The sequence below is a fragment of the Thermobia domestica genome, chromosome 11, assembly GCF_964235325.1.
Source record: "Thermobia domestica chromosome 11, izTheDome1.hap1.1, whole genome shotgun sequence".
NCBI lineage: Eukaryota > Metazoa > Arthropoda > Insecta > Zygentoma > Lepismatidae > Thermobia > Thermobia domestica.
In genome coordinates this window covers 103771306-103788998 of record NC_137464.1, presented here as the reverse complement: position 1 = coordinate 103788998, position 17693 = coordinate 103771306, and the positions used below count along the sequence as shown (strand labels likewise).

The window sequence follows — 17693 nt, the reverse complement described above, 5'->3', positions numbered from 1 at the left end:
TTATACAAGCTATAAAGTGATTTACTTAGTTCATCATTTTTTGGAACACTGAATGCAAGAGGGAAAATTTTCTAAAACTTAATAACTTACCGGATAAATCTCCGGGTAGAGGGTAGCATATTTGACAATCTGACTACGTTAAACACAAAATTCCTCGAACTGAATTCAAGATCTTGTAGTTCCAGTAGTAGTGTGTTCCAGTGAGAAATGGAATGAAAACAGAACCAAAATATTTTGTGAACTGAGCCAATCCAAGATCACTGTAGGTTTGCAATGTACCTCAAGGAAACGTCAAAACATATATAGATATGTGAACAAAATCTAAAGAAAAGGGGAAGATCAAAGAGCTGGAACTCATACCTTGAACAGTTCTTCTAAATAGCAATTGGTTTCTCCTTCCCCTACTTACAGCCCTTCGCTGGAGAAAGATTCTCTCCAGCAAAGCGCGAACAGGTTAAGTGGGACCGGAGTCGTACTGGAAGATGCTTCCAGTAGATGGGTAACTTATTCGTCTTGCGTTGCTTGCTTTTCACACTACGAACAGTCTTTCTTACAACATTCAAAATTTACATTTGTACTTGTAGCTTGATCCAGTGAAGAAAAAGGAGAAAGAAATATTTCTTCTTCAGAATACACATGTCTTGACTTCCAGCAGCATGACTTCGGCTGGAGACTCCAGCATATTTTTCTGTTTAGTGGGATGAAATTTTCGTCTGCTCCTTTCGTCCAGTGCGAAGAACAAATTACCTGCCTTAACAACATTCACCGGTCTGGAGAATCTAGTTTGATTCCAGGTGTCCACATTAAATGTATTCACTGACTTCCAGACTGGAATGGTTGAATTGCTTAAATATATTTCATTCCTTTTAAAGTGCTGGAACTTCTCAAATGCTCCTTCAAGACTGCCAAGCAACTAGTGTAGATACCCAACAATAACATGAAATAGTAGTCGTCCTTCCAGAAAAGAATTATTATATAAAATAAGGAGCTCGGATTAAAGGTTTCTCATCCTTTTCTCTATAGAAAAAGTGATAGAAAATAAATGCATCTGTTAAAATATAAATTTCTATCTTTATTAAACGTTTCGAAAAGGGACTTATAAAGATAGTAGCTAATGTTACTTGCATATGTATAATTAGACAACATATTTAACATCATATTTTAACGAAGTGTGGTGATTACTATTAAAAGCAGATAATAAACCCTCACAAGTTCTAATTTTTGCAATATATTGATTCAAAAATTTATATATCTAAATATTAAAATTAAAGGATGTATTTTTCTTTATTTATTTATTTTAATTTTAAATGGATAGCAGTACGGGATACTTGTACTAATAAAAAAAATACAAAAAATAATAGTGGAAAGAGCTTGTCTTAATTTCGCACTACTTGCCTTAATATTTAATTATATTTTAAACCGAGAATACATTTTTAAAATTTCAACATTCAATAAGTCTAGTAAAAGTATCCAGTCGTAATTCCTAAAGCCAATATGGTGCTTTTTCTTAAATTAAAAAATACGAGCAAATATTATTTCTGTGTTGTGTTCCATAATCAATTATATAAAATGCAAACGTATTTGTAAATTTATTCAAATTTACAAATATATATAGTAAGATATAAATAGTAAGTACATTTTAAGAGAAACAATATTCACCTCAACATTTCAATTTATAAAACATTTATATCATTCGTTACTATGTTTTACTCATGTATCCTTATGTTAAGTTACATTTTTGATACACTTTTCAATATTCCAATGAAGCAAAATATAGTAAGATATAAACTGACAATAATTATAAGAGAAATCTGACTATAATAAATTTTAACTGAGATACTTACTATGATATTAGTAATTTTACAGCAGATCTTTTGAAAGCTTGGATAGAAAGTACTATATATCTAGTATAAAATTATATTCCCTGATTCATGAATTGTATACGGTTCCAATAATAATATTATAGAAATTACAAATAGTAATTATAGTTATACATAATATTTTTATCTGAAATAATCGCTGTTACTCAATTGATAAGTTTGGAATAAGGGCAAGCAATACTTTATTATTTGTTGTGAGAAATAGTTTCCGTGTGGGCAGCATCTGAAAAGAAATACATTTAAGGTAATTATTAGTCTCTTGAAATTTTGAATGTTTTAGAGAACATACATATTTATATAATTAGAAAACATGTTCTCTGCGTAATTGTTAGAGAACATATGATACAAAAATTAAGTCAGACGTAGATTAACTCGGGTATACTTAAATATACTAGATTCAAAATATGCCTTATAAAGTAGTTGGCTCTCTAAGTGTTTTCTTGTTTCATTACAAATAACCCCCGTTAATGCTCAGCTATATAGTTTAATTCTTCAAATTCCAAAATATGAATGTATAAATGTTTCATTTTATTGTTCTTAATTTATATCAGAGCATTTAGTTTATTGGCTTAGATACCACTCTTTGTGGGCTAATGAAATGGGTATTTAAAAGTGTACGCCTAGGTAAATCTTTCAAAATACCACAAAAATATTACGGAATATTATTTGCAATTGAACAGCAATTTTCGTAGATCAGAAAATTTACAACGTTGTTCAAGAAAATTGTAGTCACTTTATTATCCTTTACAGAAGTATTGTACTATTTACTATAATAGGAACTAAATTTAATGAAAGTTCTTTATTAATTGAATTTGTTTCATACCAGAAAGCTGAATAGTACCTCTGATTTTAAGAATATGTTATTTTGAAAAGTGTAAAGATATTCTGAACAAACTTACAAATATATTGGCTTAGATACCACTCTTTGTAGGCTAATTTATGAGTGTGAACGTCATATAATCGCTAAACACATATCTTTTTATTCCACTAATTAATATATTATTGCCTGTTCATACATTCTAGTCGTGTCTTATAATATTTAAGACAATTTATCTTTTAAAAAAATTCTCGAACCACATTTTGTAACTATGTATACTCACAAAATAAATTTTACTCTGTTTCAGTTTTATGTATAAGCAAAATTTTAACTTGTTACTTCATTGTTAGAATATAGTGTGCTAAAGGTAAGTTTTGTTAAGGAGACAGCAACCCTAGGGCAACATAGTTAATACTCTAGCATTGGTTTCTTGAACAATAATGATAAGACTCTTGAGTTGCATGTGAAACTCATTGTGTTTAGACATTTGCTCTTTATATTTGGCACTTTCAATAAGATCAACGTTTACATATTTTGTTTCTATTGAGGTATTGGAATTACATATATAAAAGGAAATACATAGATATAAGAGAGCCAAAAAGTGACAATTCGTTTTAAAATTCTCACATTTTTTATAAAATTTTAGTGTCCAGTATTTAGATTAATATTTAAACCATTTTGTAGTATCAAATTTTGAATGGTACTTGTACTGAATGGATATTAAAATTGCGCAATTCATTGAGTAATTTTCTAGATTTTCTAAATTTATTTACAAAGAAAATCTTTAATCGGAAAATATAAGATAGTAGATAGATAGCTGCAGCGCATGGGAACTTATTAACTTGGAACAATTAATGCTAATAGAAAGATGTGATGATCAATCGTCTTATTTTTTTAAAAAAAAAACGATCTCTAAATCATTTAGGTGCTACTGATTCCAAGGTAAGCTGAAGTTTTAAGTAGACCATACTTACTTTATTCTACATAGATGATGCAAACGAAAAATGTGTATATCAGCTGGTATTTTTTCGAGATGAAAAATAGTCTAAAATTTCTTAGTTATTATTGTTTCGGCTTTTCTATATTCTAAGCTAGTGTTCTATATTATGTATATCACCAAAGTAGAAAATAGAAATATATCAAGTATATTGATCAGATCAGGTAATTCTACTTAAATTTACAAAAACTTGTCAACACCGGTTTCCGAGAAACTATTTTTTAATACAGCAGCAGGTACTCGCGTATTTGGTGTTAAAAATTGAAGTTTTCTTATATAATGGCTTTGTTTTGAAAGAATGTCAGTTAAGACGTTACGAGAAACTTACTTTCATAAGAAATATATTTTGCAAAATAAAATATAAATATTGTATATGTAATTATTCATAAAGTGAAGTATAAAAGCACATTTTGGAAAGACAGTTTGATGTATCACCGTTTTACTAAATTCAACTTGAACCAATATGTGCAATTCTTAAGCCTTTATGATCGTCTTAAATTTTTATGAACATCATATTTTATTTTTGAAACAAATACTATAAATATATATATTCTAAGAATTGGTGCGATTTCACACCTTGATCCTATCTGATTTACATCTGAAGGAGCAACGTTAATTGCAAATCCTCAGAAATAATTATATTTTAAAACAATCGAGATTTTTTGAGAGTTTTTTCTTTATTTTTCTATGATAGATATGAACACATGCCCTTATCTCTAATTAATTTCAATTGCAAGAAAGGATGATTATAGGTCTCAATAGAAACATGCAATTCATTTCATTAAAAAATAGATTTCTTAATAAATTTACCGTAGATCATATCTTGAAATCGTGGTAAATTTATCTATTTCTTAACCAATTTCAATACCCATGTAGAGAGGATATTGATGAAGTCTAATATAACTGCACCATGTTGCAAAACTATTAAATATTTTAAAAGAATTTTAAATTCAAAACTATTTTTATAATATCTACAGGAGGGAAAATTAGAGACATAGATCATCATATTATCTTTTAGATTTTTTTATCTATTTATATATTGGCTATGAATGTATTTCTGTTACCGCCATTGTTTAGATTTATTTCAATCGTAAGGATGACGATTAGATACCTAGATAAATATATGACACATACCATGCCTCATATACCATGCCAAACTGGATTCAAATTTAACTTTTTTTTTTTTTTTTTTACAAAAACTAAAGCAACAAATTATTTTATGATATTAAACACAACAGTACACTTCTAATATTGGGTCGATTTTTCTCTCCTATATCCTCTTACCCTTGGCAACCAAGCAACAAACTTATTACCTTATACAGGATAAACTATACTCCACGTTTAATCAAAATCGAATAAACTTTACAAGATTTGAGGAACAAACTGGCATACACATACAACTTGATTTGAATTTTGAAACACTTTTACACACACACTAGTGTTACCGTGCACTATATAGCTTTAGTTAGATATATTCAACCTTTCGACTTGAACAAATTCGTCACCAACAGTAGTTTATAACCTTACAAGGAAATAAATGCAATTTCAAGTACATTGATTACGAAGGTTACTCTGAAACATGTTCTAAAACTTCTAAGTTGGTTAACTATTTCTGCTTGCTCCTAACTTACATAACCTCAAGTGATAGGTGATCGCATAGTCATCGGGAAACCTCAGTACACTTGACTTTTATACCTCTCTAATGATATCAAAGAAATACACTTTAAACATTTTTTGTTTTAAGATTAAATAAGTCAGGTACATTTAAGAAAGTGAAAATAAGCATATACTTTAGATATGATATTAATCTTAAGTCATAAACAAAGCATACGTCATTTTTCATGAACGTTTAAAAATTTAATGGAATTTGTAGTGGAACATATGTTTATATAAAGAGTATAACTCATTCTTTTCACTTAATAGGGGATGTCTGTGTTTGGGGTCAAAATTTTCGATTTTTGAAAAGTAGCATTTTCGGAATCTACAGTCTTTGAAGTTTTGTTGCGGGAAGTTTCATGTTGATACGACATAAGATTCCCTGCAAGAAATGCAAATTATTGTGTGCTTCAGCTGTATTTTCAGGCTAAAATATATCTATTTTTTTGTTTCGACGTTCATTCCAGGTTGTTTGATCACCCCAATCTTCTGTAATAATATAGTAAATATATTTTTGCATTGTCGTTCCAAAAAGGACACACGGAATATTTTGCTTACTGTTGTTTACTGTTCTGCGTTCACAAGTCTTTGTTTTCCTTATTACTTTGTGTTATTAAACTTAGTGCCAAAGAAATTCCTTACTTCCCTATAATATATTTCTAAGTTATCAGGGAAGACGTTGACAACCTGCAGGAGATGGAGAAAACAGTGTGGGCAACTTACTTTCATAAACATTCAACTGACGAGAAACCAACGCATATGCTTTGTCCCAAAGGAGAAAATTTTGTTGTGGGTGTAACAGATCTCAAACAACTGAACATTATGAACATAAGCATTCATTACGTGCTGCAGTGGTGGATGCTATCAAACCTATCCACAGAGCTCTTACGGACCCCACCCTTTTGGAAAAATGTTTGCATGGGAAAACACAGAATCCCAATGAAAGTTTCAATGCACTGATATGCAACGATACCTAAAAGCTACATTAGCAGGTACAAAAATCGTACAAATTGCAGCGTATGATGCTGTTCTGTGCTTTAATAGTGGCAGTAAAGCAAGAACTAGTGTTCTGGAAAAGATTGGAATTTCAAGTGGTAAATACACCTCCAAATTACTGCGGGACATGAACAGAAAGCGTATAACGAAACATGAATTGGCAATCTTGAAGCTTACCAAGGAATCAAGAATGAGGAAAAGGAGGTGTAGGAAGGATGAAGAAGACACGACCGAAGACGAAGAATATGGTTATGGTGCTTTCTGAATGTTGAGATCCACCTTATTGATGAAAATACATTGTAAATTTTAAACTTTTAATTACTCAAAATTGCATTTTAGAACATTCATATACAATTTTCTCACAAACTATTAATGCTAAAGTAACCAAATTTTGCACAAATCTTACTCATATGTACCTCTATTCACTGAACTAGAATTATAGCATAGTTTCTTTATTTCTCTCAATTACTGTTTGGTGAATATAAAAAATCACATTAATAAAATTATTTCGAAATTTTAAAGAATAATTATTAGCTTTGTATCTAACCTAAAAAATAATTCTAGTTCGGTAGCATTGCCAACTAGTGTAGGGTGTGTGGTATAAAAATTAAACGAATCCCTTCAGTAGTTTCCATGAAAAAGGTACAAATATTTTTAGGGCTGTGCTAAAAATTTGAGCCCAAGCCATATGCGTAAAAGGCAAGATAGAGGGAAAAAAATTAACACAGAGACGCAGAACTACTTTGCACATACACCGACCAACACTTAAACTACTACAAGCAATAGCATAGTATTGATTGGCAAATTTCTCGAAAGCAGCCAAAACACGGACATCTCCCCTTAAGCAATTTAAACTCCAATATTTCTGACTGATGTCATTATTCTATTTTCCAGAGAATTTTGTGAAGGAGAGGGGGGGGATGTGAGGAAGCTGCATTTTGAAACTATTTTAGTAGATTGGCAATAGCAGAAAACTGATCAAAGGGAGGCAAAATCAAAATGTTAGGAGGGTACGCTGTAACAACATTTTGGTAAACTGGCAATAGTAATTTAGTTTGCTTTAGCTTTAGAGGGCGGTTGGCTAACTAAAAGGTACAGGTATAACTGAAAAAAAATACTAGATGCTAAATGTCATTCTCAAGAAATAGGCTGCACCGAGATTAATGTATCTCCGTGACTGGAAGGCTTCATGAAAGCGCACACGAAATTTAATAAGAATTGCTTGGAAAGACCTAGTCGTCTAGCTTCTTTCAAGGGTAGGCGGTATTGCTCCTTACCCCTAATTCCAAATCAACGCAATAGAGATAAGTTTTAATCTCAGACAGAAAGGAACATGCTAACCTCCACACAAATTCCAAAAGTTAAGCTAGAAAAGTGAGTGTCCTTTCACAGTGTGAAGCTGCAGCACTCTTCGAAACTCTGAGATTTCGATACTGAAACTGAAATAGTGCATGGCTACAAAAGATTGATAAGATTCAAAGCAGAATCTTTTGCTTGGAGGCTTAATTCCTATCAAAACATCATTAATACTTATGTTTTCAACTATGGAAATTATGAATGAATCCGGAAATGGTAGGTGATGCTTATCAATTCCGTTTGCAATAGAAAAATACAGTTAGAGGTGAAATATATTTTTACCGTAATGAGTCGAGGAACTCCTTGTCGCTAACTATTACCGTCATCTTTTATTTCGATCAGTGTTAGAACTGGAAATCGTCAATGCCCACTAATTCCGGTCTGAATATAAAAACAAAGTCAAGACACAGCTCGCCCTTTAAAGTCTGAATCCATGCCACGAAGACATTTCTCGCTATACCTTACAATCTAAGCTCTGTGAAGATCATAATTGAAATGGTTAATACCTACCACTTCCGGTTTGAATAGAGAGTTAACGGAGAACATGGAACCCCTGATTGGAAGGCCGAACTATTCTACATAAGAGTCGGAATTATTATAAAACAGCTCTGTCCATCCTTCTCTCGAAAGGTATCAGAGCAAAAGCGGTATGATATATCGAGATGCGGTTTTCTGCATTCGATTCAGCGTCAAAAGAATAGGTTCTATCTTGTCCATACATCCTTTATTCAACCTGGAAGTGGTTCAAATTTTCCATTTGCGGTTTTAACGTTTATCGTCGTAGAACGAAAACGATAATAGATCGCAAGAAGTGTTTTATTTTTCTGCAAATGATCCACTGTCTCAAAACAATGTACCATGACTATCCTGAACACTACCAAAACCAGAAGTGGTTGAAATTTGCTACTACTTCTTGTATCAATACTAATTTTTATAGAGCAAAAATGATAAGAGACATCGAGATGTGGCATTTTACAGATTACTCAGCGTCCCGTAAATAGGATTATTCTTTCGTTAAACTGCTATTCAAATAAGAATGGGTTAAAATAACAATTTTTGGTTTCAACACTACCCCCTAAGAGCAAAATGATATTACATAGCGATAAGCGGTTTTCTGTAACTATTCAGGATATGAAGAGGACATATTATCCCAAGCCGCCACGTTCTACCAAAACCAGAAGTGTTGAAATTTACTAGTACTTTCTGTTTCAACACTGATTTTCATAGAGCATAAACGATAAGAGATATTGATAAGCAGTATCTTGGAATTGATTCAACTTTCCAAAACTAGGTTTCCCTTCTTCATTAACCCTCTATTCAAACTGTTTGTGGTTCAAATTAACCATTTCTGGTTTAACACTTATCGCCAGAGTACAAAAATATAATAGTAATAGATAGCAACAAATGGTTTAAAAATCTGATTTCCGTTAAGCAAGAACGAAAGAGATATCAAGATATAGATTTTTGCAATTGATTCAGTTACTGAAGCTTAGGTTTCATCTCCGCCCATAACCTTCTATTGAATCCGAAAGTAGTTAAAATTAACCACTTCCGGTTTTAACATTCACCATTATGTAACAAAAACGGTAATAGATAGTGACAACCTATTTTCTGCAATCCATTAAGGATATCAAAAGAACACAGCGTCATAACTTGCTACACTCTACTTAAACCAGAAGTGGTTTAAGTTTATTTCTGCTTCCGGTTTCAATACTGATTTCCGTAGAGCAAAAACGGTAAAAATATACCTAGATGCAGTTTGGGAAATCGATCAGGCTTCCGAAAAGGAGGTTCTATCTTCTTCCTTAAAAATCTGTTCAAACTGAAAATGTTTCAAATTAACTATTTCCAGTTTCAACATTTATCATCATCGAACAAAAACGGTAAGGTTTAGCGAGTAATGGCTTTCTGATATAAATTCAATGTCCTAGGAAGAGATACTATCGTTGATATTATTAATCTATTGCAGCCAATAGTTAAGGATGCGCTACATGAAGTTTAATTTCTTAAATTGCCGTGGTTTGGAAGTCTACCATAGTTTCACACTGTGAAACAATACGAATCTGTTTTTATATATTACCTTATTTCTTCCATGATGATCAATGTTGAAACTGGAAATTGTTAAATTCTAGCACTTCTGATTCATAACGGAGTAGAATAGACTCCTGGTAAAACGCATCTCGATATATCTTACTGTTCTGGTTCTGATACCTATCAACAAACAGAAATAGCCATTTAAAAAAAAACTTCCTATTGTATAGCATATTTGGAGGTCTAAAAAATATGTTTATATGTATTTATTAAAATTAATGATAAATTCACTTTCTTAATTCATTCTCAGCTGACAAATTCCAAGTTGCAGGGTATAATTTGGAAACCTCAAGTAAAATATTTGACATGTTGTAATCCAATAAAATATTATTTACGAAAGCAACAAGGAAAAATATTTTATTGATATATGTCATATTCTAGGAATTCAATTATATTGAAATTACCCCATTACTCTTCAGAAATTTCAACCATTTAGAAAGTACTAAAGAAAATATAAGTCATTTTAAAACGAAGGTGATATTACTCATTTTATAAACTCGATTTTGGTGTTATTTCATCAAAACATTGAAGTAAGAGAGTGGAGTTATTTCAAAACATTGAATGAAGAACCATGCCAAGTTCTATTAACACTGGATAAATTGTTTGGAAGTTATGGTAAAGCAAGGTACCTGAGTAGGTGTATAGACATGCAAATGGACAGATAAACTACGCACAAATACCAGTTTAGACAAATATTAGAAGCTATCTTATGCTAGATTCACTAATGATATTCTACTACTTCCGTTCATAACTTTTTTTATTATTATTTTCAAAAGGACTCAGGACTCTCGAAAATTTATACAAATGAGCATATTTTGTTTGAAACTACAACTTATATTAACTTCAAAGTTTTTTCAGACAAGCAAGAAAGTTTGAAAATTCCTATAAAATGAATTGAGGAAATGGGTGGACACAAATTAAACTTTTTTATTTCCAGAGTTTCTTCAGACATACAAGAACATTTGAAAATTCCTAACGCATTCAAGAAATGGATGGACAGAATTTGAATCTGAAAATTTTCTAATGGGAGGCTAATTATAGCATTTACTTAAGTATGCCAGTCGTTTTATAAGCATTTCTAACAATTGGCTTATTTGCATTTGTATTAGAATCCAAAATGAAACCTTCAAGTATATATGTATAGCTTACTAATGTTGCCGTGCAGTGTAGAAGCAAACAATAGAAATTATTTGAGTTACAGGGTTTAAAGATCTAACTCTTGAAGACTTCCATAAGCAATCTATAAGAGTTATTGCTAGATTTCCAAAAATATAAACTTCAGCCATTTGCACTTTTGTGTAAGTTACTCTAAGAGATTATCTTAAAATTGGAGATAGGTTGGCCTCTTATCCATTTGTGATAGCAATTCGAAGTAATATGTCCTATTGAAATCTAAAAAAAAAAAAAAAAAAAAAAAAGCACAAGCCACACTTTGTAAAAATCCTATATTTTCTGGAACAAATATATTGAAGATATTTAAAGAATAAGACCAACTGATACACTCAGTAAGAAGCCTCAAATAAAGCAAATATCATGTTTGAAACTGGGTAATTTTTAAAAATTGACATTTTTTGTTCTTTCAAGATGTATCAACTTACCTTTTTACCTATAATTTCAATCCCAAAGGAAAAGGATAAATCTTAAATCACTTTACAGTATGCTTCATACAAATCAGAATAAAATACAAAACTATAATTAAACACGTTTTCTTTAATGTGAGGAGATGAACTTACCTCCTCAGTTTTGAGGGATTACGTTCTCAACCAATAAATGAATTCACAGGTTGCTCGGTATTTGTTTCAATAAAATTTAATGAGCTCCATTGGGAATCTACCAAGAAAGCTCACGCTATACTACGCCAATTTCTTGGAAAGATACAAAATAGCTAAAACTGAAAGAAACTAAGATCAGTTCACTCAAATGCCTTTTAATAACTTGATTAACAGGTTTAAGTCTTAAGTTTCAAACATAATATATGCTGTTATTCTTAAAAGTGGGAAGAAGTTTACAAAACTCATCCTCAATCAGGTATTTCAAAATCTGGGTAAATTTACCTCTGTCCTTTTTTTTATGAAAATACTAAATTCATCCTACTACAAAAGTACAAAATACTAAATTCATCCTCCATAAGATATTTCACAATTTGGGTAAGTTTACCTCCATCGTTTTTTTGTGAAAATACAGTACAAATCAGTGGGAATGAAAGAAAATATACGTCAGATTACATCTATGTATAAATTAGTTTTAGCAAAAAAATGCACAAAAAGTTGGTAATTTATGTTATTGTTCTAATGATAGTTCTTTTCATCTATACCTAATTTTAGCCTCGAATAATAATATTAAGTATTAAATGTCAAAAATTAACAGAATGTGAAACGTAAGATAAGTAAGTTCATTCTCTCATTGACGACATAAAATACAAATGCGAGTAGTAGAGATGCTTGTTCAATCTTTAGAAAAGCGATATTACTTAGAGGTAGTAGTTTTATTTAGTAAACTTATAATGTAAAATTATTTTCTTATCGTAGTAATTATATGAAGAATCTTTTAAGTTAAGATAATCAGCGTTCAGGTTCCGTAGATTGATTTTAAGTAATGAAGAAGATTGAAATCCTTAAAAAAAGAGAGAAAGAAATTCACAGTATTTCCTGAAATTCAAACTTTTTTTACAACTCAAAATTGTGCTTAAATATATTTATCTCGTTGTATCATTTATAAGTGCAAACTTCAATATTGAGTTCTTTTTACCATTCTTTCTTGACATTTTTCGAATACAAGAAATATATGTATATTAACCCGGAATATACAAACTCATTTTCGGTACACAAAGTAAACGCTGAAGGGAAGACTATAAGTGGACATATTCTCCAAGAATAGTCATTTCAACTATTAGTATAGAAGATTGCAATATAGATCCTTGTGCTCGATTTTAAATTAGCCTAAATGTACTGTAAAAGACACATTTAAGCAGATCCATTACACATATTACAGCTTACGTTTGGATAGATTGACCAGATACAGAAATTGCAAATTATGATTTCGTACGCTGAGACTGAGGACTATATTTACAAACAAATCTTGTCCGTCATCAGTCTGGAATAATTTACTCAGTATATACATGTAGCATAAAATGTAGTCGAAGGCTTACAGAATTTAGATGTAATTGTATGTTGCCTAAGATTGGACAAAACTCACTGAATTTGCTGAAAATTTCGATACCCTTTACGAAACAGAGAGACGCACAAATCCCGGTTGAATCGATTTCCCTCATTTGGATTAGAATAGTATATATGTGTAAGTATATATGAATGAAAATGTACATATTTCAATTTTCAGATTTATTTTTTCAGGAAGTTGAACAAGAAAATAAATTTAAATGTAATTTGCCATTACTTATAGAGCCCTGTATTTCAAAGATAAATTTGTCGAAAGTAAATATTTCTTTCAAACATATTAATTAAAATATAACTTTCAAGAAGTTAGACTATACTTGAAATGTAGAGCAGAAATCGATTTACGTAGATAGTATGCAAGGAAGAACTATTTATAATGCATACTAAAGAAATCTATATACTATACATAAGATTCAGGAGACATATATTTTATATTTTCTGTAATAATTTTATCATTATTTTTACTTCTTAATTTCATTTGAAGGGTAAACGGAGTCACGAATCTCATGTATCATAAATCAAGACACCCACACAAATTTCTATCTTGTTCAGTATGAATTCAAGATAATTCCAATTAATATTTAATTCTTAAAATAATAGCAATATATATCTGGCTCTAATATAACACACTATATTAGCGTCCTAAGTACAATTAGATCCGGTTAATCTATTTACGCCAATAGTATATTTCACATAATAATATGTCAGTTGTGTTTGATGCTCATTTTGTGGTTAACATAATGTTATGCTCTGAAAAGAGTTTTCTTAACCATAGCGGATTTTCTCTTAACAATATACTGTCTGCTAAAAGTGCGTTTATTTCACATTATATGTTAGAAAAAGGATTTTGTTGTTTTAAAATAATATGTATTTACTCTGTATGTTGCAGAACAAGATAAAAAAAACTATAAAAACGATTACTAAAGGATATTTTTCGGACGATTTGTCAGTAGGTTGGTTTGTGTTCTTAGTGAAGAATACTTCGTTTTAGTGACGAATTATAGAGCAATATAAAAACGTATAAAAATTCACTGAAGCTTGTAGAAAAACTTGGAGTTTCTTTGTTTTCGAAACAAGAGAAATGAGTCGTAAAGATGAAAGTATGACGTAACAGACATATATACAGTTTATATACTTTATTTCGAAGGACTGTCGTGTTTACTTTAGCAGAATTGTTTATAAAGTCAAGGATGAAAATTTGACTCTACATTTTCATCCATTTCTGTTAGTGTTCGGCGTTTCCTTGCAACAGAGACGACAATTGCATTTTCAAATTCGAGACAAAATATAAACATGGAAATTCTATCTCGTTTTCAAGACAAGACGAGAAATTTCTCAAGTCTCATGGACATTAGCTCACCAAAGTCTTAGGTGTCAAACATTGTTTTATTGTTAATTGATCCATAGTAAAAAATAGTCATAAATTGATTGTACGAACTAAATGAAGAGAATCTATCAACATTTAGGAGCACAGAAACCATTAAACAGTATACTACAATAATAAATGTGTGGACTCTTTGCAGACCTATCATGACACTGAAGGATTCAGATAGCTTCTAGATGACATTAGAAATAAAATCAGGGCATAAAGTTTGTAATTAAGACGAGACAAGAAAAGCTTCCCGATAATCAAGACGTGACAAATGTCCTTCGAAAATCGAGACGTAATGAAAATTCGAGAAATATTTACAAGCTGAGACGAGAAATGAGTTTTCTCGTCTTACCTCATGGGTAACACTAATTTCTGTAAATGTAAATGTGTGTATATATTCTATTTAGTGAGTGTAAAAGAGATTGAGTGCAAAGAAAGAAAAAAGAATCCAAATAAAGTTATTGAAAAATATCATTCATATATTATTTTGCATTGAAGATATATATTTCTCAGATATGTACGCACAACTGAAAAATAGTAGCATTTACTATTATTATTATTAATAAAAATAATAATACAGTGTAACAGTGATCTATGTATTGTAATTTAAGCTATCATTTAGTAAAAAAGCAAATAGACTATTTTATTACAATTTAGATATTTTCGCTTTCTTCTACTTTTTAAAAATGACTTAAATCTGAGGATTGGAAATCGGCTTTACTGAAATACTCTTTTTAAGGAATAAATTTGAAACTATTGGAAAACTTCTTAGAGTTTCTGAATAGGGAATAGAGGCTAATAATCGTTTTACTAAAATTATATTACGGTCCCTTTCATTATCAGTAACATTTCTTATTATAAACATTAGTATTATCCTTGACTTATTTCTATGTTCGAAAGAAGCTCCATTAATGATAGAGTTCCTAATCACTTGCTGTTCTTCATGAACCCTTTAATATGAGCATTATCAACTCCTTCATCACATATTGTGTGCTGGTTTAGTTTTAAATATCTTCTATATTTTATTACATATATATTTTTTTTCGTCGCGTCGTTTTAAGTAGAAGTTAAGTAGAAGTTAACTTTTCACTAAAGTTAACATTTTCTTAAAGAAAATCATGTAATGCTGTTTTTTTCTTTCTGAAATACATATTTTTGGACTTTGTTCATAGTTATGACAGTGGTTTCCGAAAATTTCGCTCTAAAACAAAGACATCCTCATTCGTCAAAAAGTGATTTATTTATCGTATATCGTAATGCTTTAATCAAACATGCATTTAAGTGTGAAAAAAGTCATTTGAGTCGTTTCTGCAAAATTTCTCCAAAAAGATTCACCTTCAAGAGTAAACTAATCCTTTTTTCATGAGAAAGAGTTGTTAACGAACCGTTTATTTATCAAATATGAACAAAGTAGTCTGAAACTCTTTTTAGAAAGTAAGAAAACTCATTTTTCAAAGTAAACCAACCATTTGCTTCTAAAGAATTAAGCCTAATCGTAGTGAACAAAATTTCCAGAATTGCTTTCTTGAAAAAGTGTTCCGAAAGAATGCAGCTCTAAAGAAGAACTAATCCCTTTACAGAAAAAAATATACCATTACATGATTGTAAATCATATATTGCTTTTTTTCACTAAAACAAAATCGTTAGAGCTACTTTCGAGAAAATTTATTTTTTATTTTCAACTTTCACTCAGCTAACCTTAAGTTTACAATTTGGTGCAAACAATATAGTCTCTAAGGCATTGTTTCTTTCAGAAAAAATGTTCCGGGAGCACACTTAGTATTCCAGGGGGCACTGCCAGTGTTATTGTATTTATTGTTATAGTGCAGATGTATTATTTTGGCCTCCTTCAGGGTGGGCACTCTCAGAGCACCGTGAGTGCAGTGGCCCTAAAAACATGTCTGGAAGAAACACTGCTCTAAGGTGTATGTACATGCACAGCATAAATGGACGAACTGATGGGCAAATATCCAAAAGTCACTATTTCCCCAAGTTGAGCCCATCAGATGTATTAATGTGTAGAAATTTTGAATTCAGTTGAAATTTAAAATAATTCGAACATAAGAATTGCTTATATTAAGGTAGTTACTTCCACAGCCTCCATAAAATTTAAATCTGCATGAAATTTTGTTATATTTTCCTTTAAAAAATAATTTTCTCAAGCCTCGTTTGGACGTCAATCGTGAAATGTATAGTTGAATTAATGCAATCAATTAAACCTAAGTAAATAAATTTAATATGTTATTAGTATTCAGTACATAAATACGAAATATTTTAAAACTTTTATAACAGCAGCATATACACAGAAAAATATGAATATATGCAATCCAGTAGCTTATATAATCTAATTACAACGCAAAGGGGGGGGGGAATATGGAATCCTTTCCGCTAGCGAATCGAAGTATTTAAAAAAATAAAAAAGTTTCTCAGTATAAGATATTTTCCATCCACACACAGGGTCGGAATTAGGCATGGGCCACATAGTCCCGGGACCAGGGCGGCAAATTTTAAAGGACGGTACTTTCTTTTTTTTTTTAAAAAAAAAAAAAAGGATACAACTATTAAAAATTCATATTTCACCAATGAATGAATAAAATAAACGAAAGCCATTTTTTTATTGACCGTGACTACGATAATATTGAAGCAGATTAGTCGTACTAAATATTGTCATAAGTCAGTTTTTTTTATTATGGCGGTGCTTCTGCTGAGAAAAGCGGCAGTAGGCAGCTCTACACTCGTACTTTCAAGAATTGGCGTGTACCTATTTATTTATTCAACGAATACCAGATAAGCCCGGAGGACATTTTACACTGGATATATAATAACTTAGGGAAAGAAATAGGAAAAGTAATACGTAATGTTGAATAGGTTACGCAGAAGCTAGGTAAGTTTTGATGAACCTACTCCAAATGCTGGCCAGGTGTAGGAATTAAAATACATTACATAAAATGAGTAATAAGAAATAAGAACAGTAATAACTAGTAATAGTAATAATTATTTTTTAGTATCAAACATAAAAGTAATATTTTAAGAAATAGATCGAGGAGAATGGAAGTTTTGGGGAGCAATGTTATTTGTTGTGGGTAGTGGCAATTTCACTAGGGTCCATGGGCCCAAAACATGGAAATCCGGCCCTGTCCAGAGGCAACATGAAGTATTTTTTTCAATCTTACCTTTCAGTTACACAGTTTCATGTTACTACTAGTATAACAGAAAACATGTATGAACACGACATAAAATGTTATAAGCTGAAATATTCTATCTTGTACTAAACTGTTTTTCAAACGCTTGAATTAACTTTAAGTGTATACGGAAGAAATCAATTAATTGCAAGTAAATTATTGCAATGTGTAAT

The 17693-nt window shown here is 30.8% G+C and overlaps 1 protein-coding gene and 1 long non-coding RNA gene across 28 annotated transcripts in view; one reads left to right on the top strand and one right to left on the bottom strand.

Annotated features, from left to right (window-relative positions):
* The window catches only part of LOC145664324 (uncharacterized), a 1583153-nt gene that overhangs the window by 19015 nt on the left and 1546445 nt on the right, over positions 1-17693 (top strand). The window lies entirely within an intron of this gene.
* LOC145664335 (uncharacterized) overlaps positions 1-17693 on the bottom strand; it is a 580590-nt gene that overhangs the window by 235408 nt on the left and 327489 nt on the right. For 2 of the 3 annotated variants that reach the window (XR_014127379.1, XR_014127378.1), the window contains one exon: positions 91-2103. This is a non-coding gene — a long non-coding RNA (uncharacterized LOC145664335). Of the gene's footprint in view, positions 1-90; positions 2104-9782; positions 9914-17693 lie in introns of all 3 variants that reach the window. The other variant, XR_014127377.1, reaches the window with a different exon arrangement.